Below are 17,289 nucleotides of genomic sequence, written 5' to 3' on the forward strand. Positions count from 1 at the left end.
TGTGAAGTCTTGAGCAGCTCCGCCGTATGGCTGAGCAAGCCTGTAGGTGGAGAACACAGACAGGGAGTAGGAGCTAAACGCTAGGGTCCAGGTGACCCCATCCCCTGCCAGCTGTGTGGCCTTGAGCATGTGGCTTAACCTCTGGGCACCAGATCTTTCATGTCTGTAAAATGGGGATGATACTGGCACCTCCCTGAGAGCTTAGACTAGTACCCGGCTCTGTGAGTTACACTGCTGCTGTTGCTTTTAAGCAGTAAGCAAATTTTAAAAAGATTATTCTGTTCATATATTGTATTAGTCTGCTCAGGCTGCCACAACAAAATACCATAGATGAAGGTGACTTCAACAACAGATTTCTCACAGTTCTGGGGGCTGGAAAGTCAAGATCAAGGTGCTGGCAGATTCAGTTCGTGGGGAGGGCTCTCTTCCTGGCTGGCGGATGGCTGTCTTCTTGCTGTGTCCCCACAACGTGGAGAGAAGGGGAGCTCTCTGGAGTCCCTTTCTCATAGGGACTTCTCACAGGGACACTAATCCTCTAGGATCAGGCTTAGACCTCACTGAACCTTAATTACTTCCTTACTTCAAACACAGCCATGCTTGAGGGCGGGCGCTTCAACATAGGAATTTGTGGGCAGACAATTCAGCTCATAGTATAGATCAAGGATGATAAACAAGGCAGTCACAAAAATAGTCCTGTGTATGGTTATACGTATTAGACAACTTTATCTAGTTAAGAACATACACACACAAAATCCAACAATGTTAGTACAAAGATCTTCTAAAACCTATGTACCTGACTTACAAGGGTCTAAATCAGAATTTGTTCTTACTTTACACAGGTTTCTAGCAATGTTTGCGATCTTTTTTCCCAAATAATAGATTAGAAATAGCAAATTAGAGGCTTCAAAAAAAAAAATGCTTCTAGGGCCAAGAACAAGAACAGTAACAAAAGGAAGAATTGGCAATCAGAAAAATTTTTTTCAAAAATTGATCCATCAACTGAAAATATCAGCACTGTAATATCATTCATTTTTTGTTTATTCAGCACATGTTTAGGTACCTCTTTGGGGTTGAATTGTGTTCCCTCCCCAATTCATATCCTGAAGACCTAACCCCTAGGACCTTAGAATGTGATCTTATTTAGCAACAGGGTAATTGCAAACATAGTGAGTCGGCTGGGCCACTAATCCAATACGACTGGTGCCCTTGTATAAAGGGGACATTTGGACACGTGTGCACACACAGGGGGAAGGTCATGAGAAGACCGGAGTGATGCTGCCACAAAAGCCAAGGAACCACCAGAGGCTGAAGAGGGGCCTGGAACAGATCCTTCCCTGGAACCTTCCTAAGGAGCACAGCCCTGCTGACACCCTGATCTCGGACTTCCAACTTCCAGAACAGGGAGAAATAAATAAATTTCTATTGTTTAAGCCACCCAGCTTGTAGTACTGTGTTAAGTACCATGTTACATCAGCTTTGGAAAATGAATACAGCACCGACGTTCCAAGCGTGGCCCCAAGAGGTGGGGTACAACAGCAACCAAAACCAGACACGGTTCCACAGAGCCCAACCATTAGCAAAGAACATAAAACCTCAATCATTAAAAAAAATACACAATAGCACGGGGAGGATACAGCTCAGTGGTAGAGCATGGGCTTAGCATGCATAGGGTCCCAGGTTCAATCCCCAGTACCTCCATTAAAAATAAATAAATAAACCTAACTACCTCCCCTTCCCCCAAAAAGATATACAATAGTGAAAAGTTCATTTGGGGGTGTTCTATAAACCAATGTGCTCTGCATACGGTCTCCAATACATGTTTCTTAACACAGCCTCAGAACAATTCAGAATGATGAGATTACACTCAGAATCGTATGACCACTATTACAAAAAAGGAAGGTCACAGGGAAATAAATGATTATGTTAGAAACCAATCAGTTATTACCATCAAAAGTTTTTAGACTGATATAGAATGCCTCATTCCAGGACCACGAATAAATGTAACTTCTCTCTAAACCACCAAACCTATCTCCCCTTCCCACTCTGAAACCAACACAAAAATCTATCTAGCAATGTTACTGCCATCAAAGTTAAGAGACACCTCAAAATGTTTGATCTATTTTTTATTATTATTTAATGAGGAATATGGGAAGAAACCTGGTTAGCTATGTTTCTTTATCCTCTAAATAAAATAATATTTCTTTCGTTTGATATCATTAACGTTGAAAAGATGTGACTAATCCTCGGCTTAAGAAAGGTACTATTACAAATCCAATGTTTTTTAAAAAACATTAAAGTAGAGAAGTTGGAAATGTTTCAGAGCATTTTGCTCATATATGGACAGATGAGCTCAGTGGAAATTCCCAGGTCAATTTTCTGTCTTCAAATGAGGCTGTTTTGTTACAGATACACTTTCAAAGAAATACTACAAAATCCTTGCTAATTGCCAATACTCATTTTCTTCCTTCTTTGTTCCCTAAAAACACTTCTAACTGAAAAGCAACTTATTTCAGGTTTAATCTTATGCAAAAAATACTCTGCTTGTGAACACTGTCACATGATTTCAGCAATAACTAATACAATTTCACTTCTTCAGGTTTCACTAAGTAATGCATTATTAAATATGTGATGATTTCCCCCAGATGTTTAGAGTAGCATTTAATGAAACCAAAGCGATGGGTTTGTTCTTTGAGTATTTAAAAATATTTTAGATTTCAGCAAATGATTTTCTTACCAGCAAACTGGTATAGAAAGGAAAAAGTCAGAATATTAATAATGACTCTAATATATCTAATAGTACCTGTTTGAACTATTTTTTAAATTGAGCAGCCTCCTTTCCATCTACACATCCCAAAACAAGGAAGAAGAGTTAAACATTTGATTTTAAACATACTTGGCCTGTCTTTGTAGGTGTTACACTTAAGCATACTTAAATTGTTCTTGGGGTGGGGGAGGGGGAATGCAGAATTAGAAGATTCAGGCAATCTCAGGGAAAATTCAAGAACAGGAATGACACAATTTATTAAAAGACAATATTACGTTTGATTTTGCCATTTTTAACTATATCCAATAAATCTAACTTAACAAAATGCTGATAAATAGAGGCACTGCCAAAAATCTACTTTTTATAGGCAAATAATATTGCTTAGGCCATTATTTTTGATGCAACCTTATTTACTCAGTTAATTTGCTTAGCATTTAGCAAATCTTTACTACACAATCCAAATGTAAACATTAGTGGATGCCTTGTCAGAATTACGACTTGCCAATTAGTGAAACTCCCAAGTAATGAGAGAAAATTGTAAACTGTGTGAGTATCAGTACTCCACCCATTCCTTTAAAAATGTTTTGAGCAATAATACATTGTGAAAGTTTTCAGTAAAGATAATGGCTGCAAATTTTAAGTTTGTACACATTTTTTAAATGAAAATGAAAAACACATTCCTTACATCAATTTTCCAAGCTTGAGCCCACAGAAACACCTCCTAGAGAACTTCCGAAAACAGATTCCAGGGCCCCACCTATACAGATTCTGATTCTGTGGGTCCTGGATGGAGCCCAAGAATCTGCATTTCTTTCTAACCAGCTCCTGGTGACACAGGTGCTGCTGATGCATGGACCACAGTTTGAGTATCACTGCCTTAGATGCTATATATGTTTCAGTGTGGTTCAACTGTCCAGGAGATTGAAAGCCAGGCTCTTTTGAAAAAAGTGGCACATTCTAGTAGAAAGAAGACTTGGATTATTTGGACTTGGACAGTGTAATCATTAATTTTATGTGTCAACGTGACCAGGCAATGGAGTGCCCAGACATTTGGCAAAACATTATTCTAGATATGCCTGTGAGGATGTTTTAAACAAGATTAATATTTAAACAGTTGACCAAGCAAAGCAGATTATTTTCCCCAATGTGGGTGGGCCTCACCCAATCAGTTGAAGGCCAGAATTGAACAAAGTCTGACTCTCCCCCAAGGAGGTGGAAATTCCCCATACCTGACTGCCTGTGGACTGGGACATCAGCTTTTTTCCTGATGTCAGACTCAAACAGAAACACCAGCTCTTCCTAGGTACCAAGCCTGCTGGCCTTCAGACTAGGGCTTCTCCATCAGCTCTCCAGGGTCTCCAGTGTGTTAACACCCCTGCAGACCCTGGGACTTGTCACTCTCTCTTATTGTGTCACTCTCTCTATTGTGGGAGAACGCACTGCAAATGGCAGCTTGAAACACCATTTTGACAGAAAAGCCTTAATATCTCCAGCACCAAATATGGAAATTATGGGAAAATAAATTCTAATATTCTCAGGAATAAATTCTAACACCTCAGATATTGAGGTCCATCAGTGTAAAGAATGCGTCCTTCTTTGAAGATCCAACAGTTAATTTACACACCTGTAAGAATAAAATGTGGGCAAACTCATAGTCCGCTTCAAAGAACAACTGTTTATTACTTCCTTGTTGTTGCTGCTTCCAAAGAAATGACCAATTTCACTTCCCAGCATCCTTCAAGACCAGCCACTCTGAACAAACCCTATCACTGAAAACTACTAACCATACCAGATGTCATTTGTGACTGATCTTCTCAGGAACTGCACTGCTACTGGGCAGGAAGCAGAGGCCCAAAACGAAGAGAACAGGGGAACCCCAAGAGCGGGCTGGCACCCCAAGAGCCCCCCAGGAGAAATGGGTCTGGAGCAGGACAGTCCTCACCCCACAGATAGAGGCACCATCACCAGCAGTCCCCAGACCCGCTGGCCTGTGTGTCTCTGCCCCAAAGGTTGAAAGATCTGAAGGCGGGCAGAGAGGAGGGGAGACGAGGACAAACAGGATCACAAGAGTCCCAACCCAGCCAGTCCCCTCAGAGGTGAGGGAAATTCACATTCAGATGAGGCTCCGAGTTCCAATGTGTCTGCCATGTCCGCCCAACACCCCCATTTCAACATGGAGGCTGAGATCTCTAGATTCACATTGTCTACCACACCAGGGTGTTCTTAAAAGCCAAAGGGCTTAATTACTTAATGGCTATAAAAACACTCTAAGACCCTAGGCTTAAGCTTTTCTGGATCCCCCCAACGCTAACTGCACAAGAGTTGCGCTCAGGCTGTTTTCAATTCCATGCCCTGACTTTGCCCAAAAGGGCTCCTCCTCTGCCCCAGACAGAAGGGTGCTGGCTACCCCTTGAGCTCTGCAGGCAAAGAGATGCCACAGCCTCTCTGGGCAGTGGGCCTGTCTGTCTCCATCATCATCTAGACATGTAGATAATCAAAGTGGACAGGATGCCTTTGAGTCCTCACCCCAACCCCAGCACCTACTCTCCTCAGCCTGAGCCTTGAAACACGTTGTGCGCAATCACTCTTGCACCCTGGGTCTCACCCTTGGACCTGAGGGAGTCTCACCCTTGATCCTGGGGCGGGGGGGGGGGTCTTACCCTTGATCCTCAGTGGGGAGTCTCACCCTGGACTTGGGGGATTTCACCCTTGGTCCTGGTGGGGGGGGCCCTCACCCTTGGACCTTCCTAGGACCGCAGAATGGAAGGCAAGGGAAATAAATGAGTAGGCTGTGTCTTCTGCCTTCAGTGAAGATGGCTTTCTCTTCCAAAGACTTCCTTTAGCATAGAAAATAGAAAAGGAGCCCAAATCCCAGAAAAGTGCACCAAAACCCAAAAAAGTTCAAGAAAAATAACTAACTAGGAGTCAATTCCAGAGACAGACATTTGTCAGGGAGCTGACAAAGAATACTCTCGGCTCATAGAAAGAAGAATGCAGGCGATGAGGTGGGAGAGGACTGGGTACACACTGCTACACACGACTTACGGGCAAAAACTAAGTAAAGACAACATCTCCCAGGAGACAGAGTTAACGGCCACAACAGGGACTTTTTGTTCAGAGGTTCTTCGGCCTCTGTATGGGGGATGGCTCCTCCAGAACTGTGGGACCGGGAAGGTGGGGGCATTGCTATCCTGAAAGCAGTGGGGGAAGGGATGGCAGGCTGGGGGTGGGGGAGGCCCCAGGAGCTCTGCTGCAGAGACCAACGCGGGAGTGTTACTTTCCTCCCACATAGAAAGGAGCCAGCGACTTTGAGAACCCTGAAAACCAGGGCAACACCAGGCTGAGCATGCCTCTTCTGCCTCTTGCTCTTGAACCAAGAAGTGTGAGTTCTGACTGCTCTCCTTCCCCATCCCACCCTGAAGGAACATTCCTTGGGATGTCTACACAGAATCTGAGTAACTGAAAATACAACTGCTTGTTGTTTTTCAGGAAGAATGCCAAGTGATTAGGGCTTACGTTTTGAAACATGGCACAAGATGAGTGTGCAGTTGTGTACATACACGCATACTTTTCTAAGAGTGTTTTCATGATTCTGAGAATTACTGGGTGTAAATAAATACCATCAGCCACATTCCTCTGTTCAGCCTACTCCAGTCCCTCCCCCTCCTCTCTCCTGACCCACCCATCCTCCCCTACGAATAAGCTCTCTGTAAAGCAGCACAATTGGAAATGTCCAATGAGACACTTTGGTGCAAGCGAATGGAGGATATTAATTCTCCCTCTCTCCTGTAATCAGAACTGCAGTCTGGAACTAGAATGTTGATGCAGAGCATTGGCAAAGTAGGTTGCAAGAATAGACAATTTAAAATCAGGCTGGACAAAGACCTCCCTAGAACACTGCTAGGTCTACTGTGTCAGTAAAGGTCACGGGAGGCAGAGGATGCTACGGAAAAATGCAGCGAGGTACCCAGGATACCTGCAAGGTGGTGGAAAGACAAAGCCATTAGTTCTTAAGCCACAAGGGGCTTTAATTCTCAAATCCACCACCTATGTGACTGGCTCCAAGGTTTAGCTGCACTTTCAGTTACTAATGGGATTTCAGTAATTACAGGACGAACGTAGCAACTTCAGTTTTCCCAAGCACCTACAGCATCCTCAGTGAATTGTTTTACTGACATTAAAAGCAGTGCTTATGAAAACTTTACAACGTGGGAAAGTAATTATTATGGATATAAAGTGATTAGGCCTTAACAATGTATCCTGGTTGAAAATCACCCTGGGGTGTGGGGACGGTCAGATTAGGTTGAAGCTGGTGTAGCTCCAGCAGGAAAAGCAAATGGAATGAATGAGTGACCAGGTATATAAGCTGTATCAATAGTTTACCAAATGTTTTCCTAATGCTTTGTTTATCTTCATGTTTAGAACTAAAGCTTTTATCCATCTCATAATTTTTCTTGTATCTGGTATAAGATGAAAAAATTAAATTTCCCCTCCAAATGGACAGCTAAGTAGGCCAGCAACATTTATTAAAGAAACCATTCTTTTCCCATCAATTTAAGTGCACTTTTACCATATACAATTTCCCAGATGCACCCAGACGCTTGGTTCTATTTCTGTGTCAGGATCTGCTGTTTTAATTATAGTGGCTCCAAAATTCTAACATCTGAAAGAACAAAGCCCATTTTACATGTTCCAAAAATGTCTTGGTGATCCTCACACATTTCTTCTCCCCCGTGAATTTAAACCATTCTGCCGGCGTCCCCGTTCCCCAGTGACAGCAGTGCTCTGACTGAAAGGGTGTAACACGTGTAAATGCCTTCGGAGAGAACTAGTATTTTATGATGCCATCTTCTCACCCTAGAGTATGGTCTGTCCTTTCACTATTTAGATCTTGTTTTAAGTCCTTCTGTAAACTTCTACATTTTTCTTCCTATCAGACATGCTCTCTCCTAGTTAAATTTATTTCAGAGTATTATTTTACTCTTAGTCACAATTTTTAACTTTCTCCCATCTCTCAGTTGTTATTCCAAGGATAAAAAAAAAGCTAGTGGTTTCCATATTTCTTTTATTTAGTCATCCAAATCCACTTACTTCCAAAAGTACTTAAAAGATTATCTTGGGATTTTAAGTATATGATGATAACCTTTGAAAACAAAAAAAATTTCTTCATTTTTTCCCCTCAGACTTTTCAATTTCTTATTGTATAAGCGAACACCTTTAAAATACTATTAAATAATGGTACTGAGAGAGGGCAACCATGTGGGCTGGTTTTAATGGGAACAGCTATAGTATTTCACCATTTAATTAAACATTGCCAGGTTTTGATAATCAGTCTTCATCATCTCTAAGTAATTTCCATCTACTGCTATTTTAATCAGCTATTAAAAATCACTTCTACAAACAACTGGCGACATTGTTAAAATTGAATAATATTTTTTCTTTAATTGATTTATTATTTTGAAAGATTCTCTAATGTTGAACCATCCCTGAATTCATGAAATAAACCTTAGTTGGGCTGACTTTTTAAAAATACCATACCTCATTCTAATTTAGTCATTAAATTAATTATATTTTATTTATAATTGTTCCATATTCATTAGTAAAATTGACACTTTTCTTACTATACTTTCCCATATTATCTATGTTGGGTTTGGGGTTATACATATTATACTTTTAATAATATACAAAGTATCTGTTCTTCAAAGACTTGCTATAAAACCATCTGAATCCAATGATTTTTTAACAGCTGAGCTTAGTCAGTTGACAATTTGGTTACAAACGTCAGTTTTTTCCTGATTGGGGAAGAAGTCCTCAGAGTATGATACAGACATATTTACACACACCAAATGAAGAAGTGGGACAGTAACTTTCACCAACCTTGCAATTTATGACTTGAAAAGGAAATATAAGAGAAAGTCCTTGTGGAACTGACAGTCGGAAACTTCCTGAGTTAAGCAGGTCACTTTGAGAGGAAAATCTAAGTAACATCTGAGATCTGAGCACTAGCAGAAGATATCAAATGAGTTCATAGTATTAACGGTTAGAATCCCATGTCATTCCTCAACCATAATGTTTGAAGTTTGAAAAGTGATAAAAATATTCCTTGGGAATTCAAAACCTCCTAATTGAACTGAGCAGTGGGTGGGTCTCAGAGCTTTTCAGTTTCCTCCTAAGAAGTCAAACTTCTTCACATATATAGACTCTTCCTACAGCACCTGTAATAACATGTAAACACAACTTCTTTGCTGTGGTTCCCTATGCAGGGCCTTTGGTTGGCTTTTCCCCCTACCCATCGCTCACTCCTTTCTGGGGGGTGGTTATTTATCTATCAGATGGATGAACTTGGGAGGAGATAGGCCTTCTGGGCTCAATACTTTCAGCTCTCTGGTCAGTTCTGCCCACGATCAGAGAGCATGCATTCTAGACAGTACTCACTGTGGGAGCTGCAGTTCCCCTGTCTGTGTGCCAGTGACTGGGCACTGAGTCCAATTCAGGACAGTTATCAGCCTGGCTGGCCAGCACTAAGTCTGTCCGCCAGCATCAGATTGATGCTGTGATCAGTGGTAGATCACTTTTTCTCAGTTGGTTCTGAACTCGGAGAGGAAGATGTTATTTATTAACACTGCCCTCTCTTAAAGCTAAACCACTCCTTTATTTCAACAAAGAACTCTATTAACCGAAAAACGTGAGATGGGCTCAATGAGATGCCCTCTACCATCTCTACTTTGCTGAGAAAAACCTAACCAGTGGGCCAGAGTTAAACCCAAGGCAACGCCGCTCATTTAGAACCACAAAGCCCGCAGGCATTGGGCCTAGGAGGACACGCACACCTGCCAACAGGGGCCGTCAAATATCTGAGTTCCTAAATAACACCACACACCACGGAAGGCCTTCATGAGGTCCTCACGTGACCTTCTGTAGACGGGGAAATTATCATGAACGTTTTCTGGGATCAAAAACTTCACTCCAAACATCCAGTTTCAAAGCACTGCATTCTCAGAAGGAATGTAATTAGTAAGTATGTGATCTCTACATGCCTTATTAATTAGGCACGTTAGTACCAATTTATGATCTCTATCCTCACAGCAGTGGAAATTTGAAAACTCTTTCTGATAAACATTATTTTCCTACAAACTCTAGCAGTTGCCCAAAATAACAGTAAAGACAACCTGACGTTACTGCTCACCAAACTGTGGTTTGCAACAAAGACTTAACTGGGAAAGCCAGACTACGAGAAGGAAATATAAGGGGGCCCTAAAGATTCACAGATTCATTTGTTATGCAAAAAAAATGAGTCTAAGGGCATATGTTGAAGAGGGTATCTTATTTCTACAAGAAAAGGAAAAAATACTCCAAGTCCCCTTATGAATCCTAAGTCTGCAATAGAAATGGGTTACAAAATAGTGTCTAAGTGGGAAAACATATGTGTTGCCCTATAAACTGCCTTATTGCTTCTGTTCTCATCTCCCGACTGCCAATAAGCTTGTCCAGGGTTTTATTTTTCTGCTGTCATCTGTCCAGATCTTAAGTCTTCTGGCCAAAAATCAGCTTGGCCCAGGAATTAATGGGGGTTCACCTTGCTCCCCAAGCTCAGTCAAGTGTTAAGCCACTGCCTGCTAATCACACGGCTGCTGACAAGCTAATTTCTGTGTACACCTCCTATACCTTAGATTCTTCCTCTCTGAGAATCCCTCCACCCATCAGTAACACTGTTTCCCAAAGCAGACAGAATGGGAAACACCCAATACATACAGTAAGTCCCGGCTTTGTAAGAAGATATTCCCAAAGACAAATGGGGTGGTTGCTTGGCTCACAATAATTCATGTCCACACTATCTGGCCACGGGGAGCTGCCCCAATGACCTGAAAAGGCCCCCTGCATTAGCCAGAATCATTTTCTGTTGCTTCCAACCCAAGACTTTTAATTAATAAAATATATAAAACAATTGTATAGAAATACTATAAAATACCAATATTGTTGTCTGGTTGGATGATTTTTTTTTTTTTTTTTTTTAGTATTCATGCATCTTCCCATTTTTCTACAATGGACACAGATTGCTTTATGGGTAAGTCTATTGAGGGACTTGAAGAAGGGTTTTAGGGTTCATTTCTTTTGAAGACCAAATGTTTCTCTGGTTCTAGTCTCTTAAATCTGTTCAAAGATGTCCAAATCTAATGTTTAAAGCCATCATGTTAAGAAGCAATTATTAAAATGAGCTATTAGGACAGCTTCATGGAAAATGAAAAATCTTTCAATGATGCCCAACTTTCTTTTTGGAAGGAGAGGGAGGGATACCCAGTTCTCTAAGGCAATTAAGAGGCAAGGACTTACTGGCCACATGACCTGTGGAGGTCACAAAGAACCCAAGCCTGTGCTCTTAGGTATGACCAGTGATCGCCACACAACCTGCTAGGAAACGTCATTAGACCATCATAACCTGGCTTTTAAATGTTTTCTGAATAATTCCTAAATCACGCATATACGAAAAGGATATATTCAGTCTACTTTTTCTTTTTCCACTTCTCTAACCTGTAATGGGCAATACAGTAGAGATAAATGAGGTCTAGTAACCCAGGTGAGACAATGCAAGCCCCACGGCTTTCCACAGCGCTGCCAGCATCTCCTGGTTTTCATCATATGCTGTGCTGTCATCGTATCCTCTAAGAAAAACACTTCTCTGAGATTATGCTCCATGTCCTGTTGCTGCTGTAAGTTAATGACAAGGTCATTCACAGGCATCAAGCTGTGAATAAAATATAAGTAGAAAGGATTTCATAATGGGAAAATTGACCCAAATGCCCTACTTCAGGGACAACATTTTCCAATTTCTTATAAAAATGTCTTGCCTACAAATTTCCAAATGCTACAACACAAAAGCAGAATAAATACCATTTTGACTTGTTTCATCTTCACTGTCAAATAAAGTTTTGCAAAGGAGGAGAAAATGTGGGCAGAAGGGCAAAGCATAGAAAATGTATCACTTGCAAGGGAATTAATTAGAACAAGGTCCAAATGGGATGCCTTGGCAGCTCTCTGCTTAGAATGTCATACGTTACTCAAAAACAATATTTAATTGCAGATCTGCGAGCCAAGCGCAGCAGGAAGATAATACTTGGCTTGCTTCCTTGAATATATGTTTTATGCAATATTAACAGTTTCTGAGGTTATGAGACTTATTCAACTAGTCAACTCACATAGAAAGAGCTAGAAAATAAAGAACGCATAACACCTTTGGAAACTTGAGTGTCATTTTGAAATTCTGTCACTGCAAAGTGTTCTCAGTCATTAGACTGCCTAAGATCCAGCAAATAATGCAACTGAACGTGAACTGACTGTTAGGCTGAAATGATTTGCTGAAGGTATCACAAGAGGATCAACAAACAGAAAAGGTCTACTGTTTACCCCTGGTTTGTGCAGGAAACTCACCAGCTGCTGTGGAAGTCACAAAGACCCCAGTCCCAGCTCCAACAAAATTTACCATCTCTCTGGCAGGCATCAGCCATAAAATGATAACTGATATATAAACACAAGAGAAACACAAACATGAGCACCATGCGACGCCGTGGACACGAGTGAGACTTCAACATTGCCCTGGATGTTTTCAAAGCCTCCTCACCAGTCATCACTAGAGATAAGGTCACAATGCTTATGAGCTAGTATTTTAGTTTATTTGAATAATTTTTTTTCTTTCCTTCAAGTCTTTTTACCCACAGTTGACTCCATTCCCATATCCCTTGCCTGGGACAGCGTCAGGATTCAGCTGAAGGAACAGTGCATGGAAATGAATGTCTCGACTACTTTTGTCAAGAGCGAAAATCAGCTGTAGCTATTTTACCTCATTTCCGTTTTTTTTTAAATAGGGTTCAAAACAACTCACATAAAATTAAATTTCCTATCTTATCCATTTTTAAGCCTATGGTTCAGGAGTATTAAGTATAGAGTCACACAGATCTCCAAAACTTTTTCACCTTGCAAAACTAACTATATTGTCATTAAACAACAACTCTACATTTCCATGCCTGGTAATCACCATTCTACTTTCTGTCTCTACGAATCTGATTACTCCTGGTAACTCATGTGAGTAGATTCATATGGTATTTGTCTTTTTGTGACTGGCTTATTTTCCTTAACATAATATCCTCAAGTCATCCCTGCTGTAGCATGTGTCAGGATTTCCTTCCTTTTAAGACTGAATAATATTCCATAGTAGATATATACCACATACTATCCATTCACCCATCCATCAACACACATTTGGGTGGCTTCTACCCCTGGCTACTGTGAATGGTGCTGTATAGGTGTACAAACGTCTCTTCAAGACCCTGCTTTCAATCATTTCAGGTATATACCCTGAAGGGGGATTACTGGATCATATGGTAATTCTATGTTTAATTTTTTTGAAGAACTGCCACAATATTTTCGACAGCGGCTGCCATCTACATTCCTACCAACGCGGCAGAAGGGTTTCAATTTCCCCACATCCTCGCCAACAGTTGCTGTATTCTGCTTTTTGGGTTGCCTTTTTTTTTTTTTTTTTTTTTTTTTTGACAACAACCATTCTAATGGGTGTGAGGTAATCTCTCATTGTGGTTTTGATTTGCATTTCTCTAATGATTAGTAATGTTCTTTGCCGTAACTATTGGAAGACGGAGAGGATGCTGGAACAACAGTGAAGGCTTATTTTTTCAACCTGGACTAATACATCAAAAGAATGGATATTTGCCAGAATCAGAGTGAATGATGGTGGAAGGGCAACAGGATGAGGTCCTGCACGGTGATTTTCAAGCTGGCACTCTCCCATTACTGATGCACTGAAAAATGCTGGGGGAGGAAGGGAAATTACTCAAAACCAACCCACTCCTACAGTTCACTTGATTGAAAGAGCCAAGATTTCTCATCTAATATGACTGCTCATACTACAGTTCTCATTTTAATCAAGCCTACGTGTGATTGAAGAGTTTTATGTGAGAAAATTCTCCTGTACCTCCTGGGAAAATGTCTCATTCTACACTGTGATCCAAAGGAACCAGAGTAGAAAACTGGCTACATAAGTTGTATGTTTACAAGTCACAATAGCAAATGGCCCAACCACTTCTCAAATGTTTCATAAAGATGCCAATCGATGAAACTTGCTGTATGTATGGGGTGAACTGTATCTCCCCAAAATTCATATGCTGAAGTCCTAACCCCAGTGACCTTATTTGGAAACTGGGTCTTTGCAACTGATCACGTTAGGATGGGGTCATTAGGGTAGGCCCTAAACCAGTATGACTGTAGCCTTATAAAAGGGAGAAACTGGGACAGACACAAAGAGGGAATGCCAGGTGACAATGAAGGCAGAGATTGTCAGAGATACACCTACAAGCCAAAGAGCCCCCAGGATGGCCAGCAACCCACCAGAAGCTGGTGCCAAGGCATGGAAAAGAACCTCCCTCTCCACCTCAGGAGGAACCAACCCTGCCCACACGGAGATCTCAGACTTCCAGCCTCCAGAGCTGTGAGACCATTTCTGCTGTGAGAGCCAACCTGCCTGTGCTGTGTCGCAGCAGCCCTTGCAGACTGATAACGTTCTATTTCAACAAGTGTCCAGCTGAGGCACTCAGGGATGGACCAGCCCAGGAACGTGGACTACAAGGAAAGCATCACCTCAGTGCCACGCAGAAAGTGTTGCCAGTACGGCTTAGAAACCTCACCGACAGCCCAAGGGTTCACATGGGCACAGGGTACAGAGAAAAAAGAACTTGCTTTCATCTAGTACCTTGTGTACCATGAAACAATGACCAAAAACAAAATCAACTCCCCAGACCCCTTGGTCAAGCATTTTTGGAGCCAGACAGAGGGCAAAAATAAGTTTGGAAGCTAAGCAATGTGGCTCATACCCACATAAATCTCTCTTTAAACAGCCCCGGGTTGGCAGGGTGCCTGAGGGCTGCTGGCAGTGGCTTGGTTTCGGCTGAACGAGTTTTCTGGAGAAAATTAGAACTTTATTTTCTAAGACTGCCATGTACCTGTCAGGGGCTTCAAAAGAGAAGGCAGCAGTGGGCACTAACAGAGAAAGCCCACCTTAGAGAAACTGCCTTTGGAACGGAAAGGAAGCCAGTCGCGGGGGAGACAGACTAACTTTTGTCATTAGAGGTTTAGAAAGTTCACAGGTGGCTGACACCAAGACTTGGCTTGGAATGAAGGTTTTCTTCTGTGATGTGAATAACGGGTGAGAGCTTAAACCAGGAAAGCTCGGAGAGGGGGAGTCCCGGCACCTCCTCCTGAGGTCAGCAAACAGGACCTCTGACCATCCCCGGGAAACCTCCCTGGATACACGAGCTGTTCAACACACCTGAAACTCTGTTAATAAAGGGAAAGAGTAATTCTTGGTGATTACGAAACACGTTCCATTTAACCGCTCTGATATGTCATCTGGATACTTACAAAAATAAATCAGGCCGAAGCATGGTAAGATGGCGAACAATAATCTCTCGGTTTTATTTCAAAATCAGAGATTCCGTTTATACTGTAACTACGCACAGCCGTATCTTTTAAAAAATCATTTGGATTCTAGTATTAAATTGTCTATGAATTAAATACAAGCATGCCCGTGAATCACAGGGTTTACACGGGAACGAGAGGCATTTTGTCGGCGCCCGCTCCGGGAAGCATGTCCTGCGGGAGACGGATTCCCAGTGGGCGGGGTCAGAGGCGGGGCTGCGGGACGCAGGCGAAGGCAGAGGAAGTGGGACAAGCCTACGTTTCAGGAGATAGGAACCTGGGAACCCACACCTGGTGGCCTTGATTTTCTCTGTGAGGCGGAGGTCTTGGGCATCTCCCAAGAGAAAGGATGTCCTGGCTGTTCAATCACTGCCCCCGCTGACTGGCCTCTACAGACTCCTCGCCTTGGCTTCCTTGTTTGTGGGCCTCTGGTTCAGCGACAGGAGACACTGATCAGGGACCGGTGATCAGGTAGACAGGTGGGCGGGCCGGTCATCACCCACCCCTCCTCGGGTTCCCTCCCGGCCCTGGCAATGGCCATCGCCATTGGCAATGGCCAGCCCCTCCTGTGTAGCCGCAGTATTACTGGCTTGAGACCCAGTCCCTCTTCCTGCCCCTTAGAGATTAAGCATGCCACCAGCTTGTGGGGTCACATGAGTATGAGAGTGGACCTGAAGGGACTGGGAAGGTCTGGAACAGCGACTATGGGACCCAGGAAGGCAGTGAGCAGGGCGCTCTGTTTTAGTAGCCGGGATGCTCCGAGGACCAGGTAAGATCTGAGTTTGTAAATTTACAGTGGCAACAACCTCTGTTGTAGCATATTTTTCCTGACAGCCTCATGTAGCAGCAGAGAAGAAAGGGATGGTGGCTGCTGCCAGAATCCCAGCAAAGCAAGGGAGAGTATGAGTGCCTGGGAGAAGAAGGTGGAGGGAGTGGAGGTCGCCACGAGGCTGAAGGGGACAAGAAGGGGAAGCAGATCAGTGAGGATTCGGAAAAGCAACTGAATGCCAGCCAAGGAAAAGTATCAGACACCGGGGCTGGGCTTCCATAAAAATGGTACCCAACAGTTATCACTGGACATCTATCACATCCGAAGCATCCCCTGGACCCTGGGAAGATCAGTCACACGTGCCTTTATCTCTTGTTTCTGCTGTTTCAAGTTAAGAAACACATACTCTGAATCAGGAATTAAGGAAAGCTTTAAGTTACACATCAGACAGGCTTACACACGATGAGCTTTACCAGTGTTTTTAAAAAATCTATTAAAAAGGAAATCTTTCTACAAAATATTTAGGGAGAATGAAGACTAAAGTGTTTTATTTCTAAAAGGTCTGTATCAAGGGAAAGCCATCTCAAGGCTCAGGGTGAAATGTATGTTCTGTTCTCCCCTACATTTCCCCGCTGTTAAATATTTGTCTGCCCTTAGTTGAACTGAGTCCCCCCCAAATTCATACGCTGAAGTGCCAACCCCTAGTACTTCAGAATGTGACCTTATTCAGAAATAGGGTCTTTCTAGAGGTAATCAAGTTTAAGTGAGGTCATGATGGTGGGCCCTAATCCTGTATCACTGGTATCCTTATAAAAAGGGGAAATTTGGAAACAGACGTACACCAGGCGAAGGCCATGTAAAGATGGAGGCAGAGATCAGGGCACTGCATCCATAAGCCAAGGACACCACAGGTGGCCAGCAAACCCCCAGCAGCTAGGAGAGAGCTTTGGAACAGATTCTCCCTCAGAAGGAACCAACCCTGCCTATACCTTGATTTCAGACTTCAGCCTCCAGATGGGAAAGAGAATGAGTTTCTATCATTGAAGCCCCTCAGTTTGTGGGACTGTGTTGTGACAGCCCTAAGACACACTAACACAGACTGCCACCAGGAAAAGGGTATTGTTCTGATACCTTATTAATATATGCTCTTTGGTCTTGCTTTTTAATGTGTCAGACATTCAGCCTTCTATCTAGATCAAAGGTAACTGAGCCCTTGATTCTGTTTGCCGACGGAAACACATTCTGACCAACCACCATGGAAGATTTCATCATT

General features: G+C 42.5%; 1 protein-coding gene across 5 annotated transcripts in view; it reads right to left on the bottom strand.

The window, feature by feature from the left end:
• FARP1 (FERM, ARH/RhoGEF and pleckstrin domain protein 1) overlaps positions 1-17,289 on the bottom strand; it is a 277,212-nt gene that overhangs the window by 194,801 nt on the left and 65,122 nt on the right. The window lies entirely within an intron of this gene.

The sequence above is a fragment of the Camelus ferus genome, chromosome 14, assembly GCF_009834535.1.
Source record: "Camelus ferus isolate YT-003-E chromosome 14, BCGSAC_Cfer_1.0, whole genome shotgun sequence".
Classification (NCBI taxonomy): Eukaryota; Metazoa; Chordata; class Mammalia; order Artiodactyla; family Camelidae; genus Camelus; species Camelus ferus.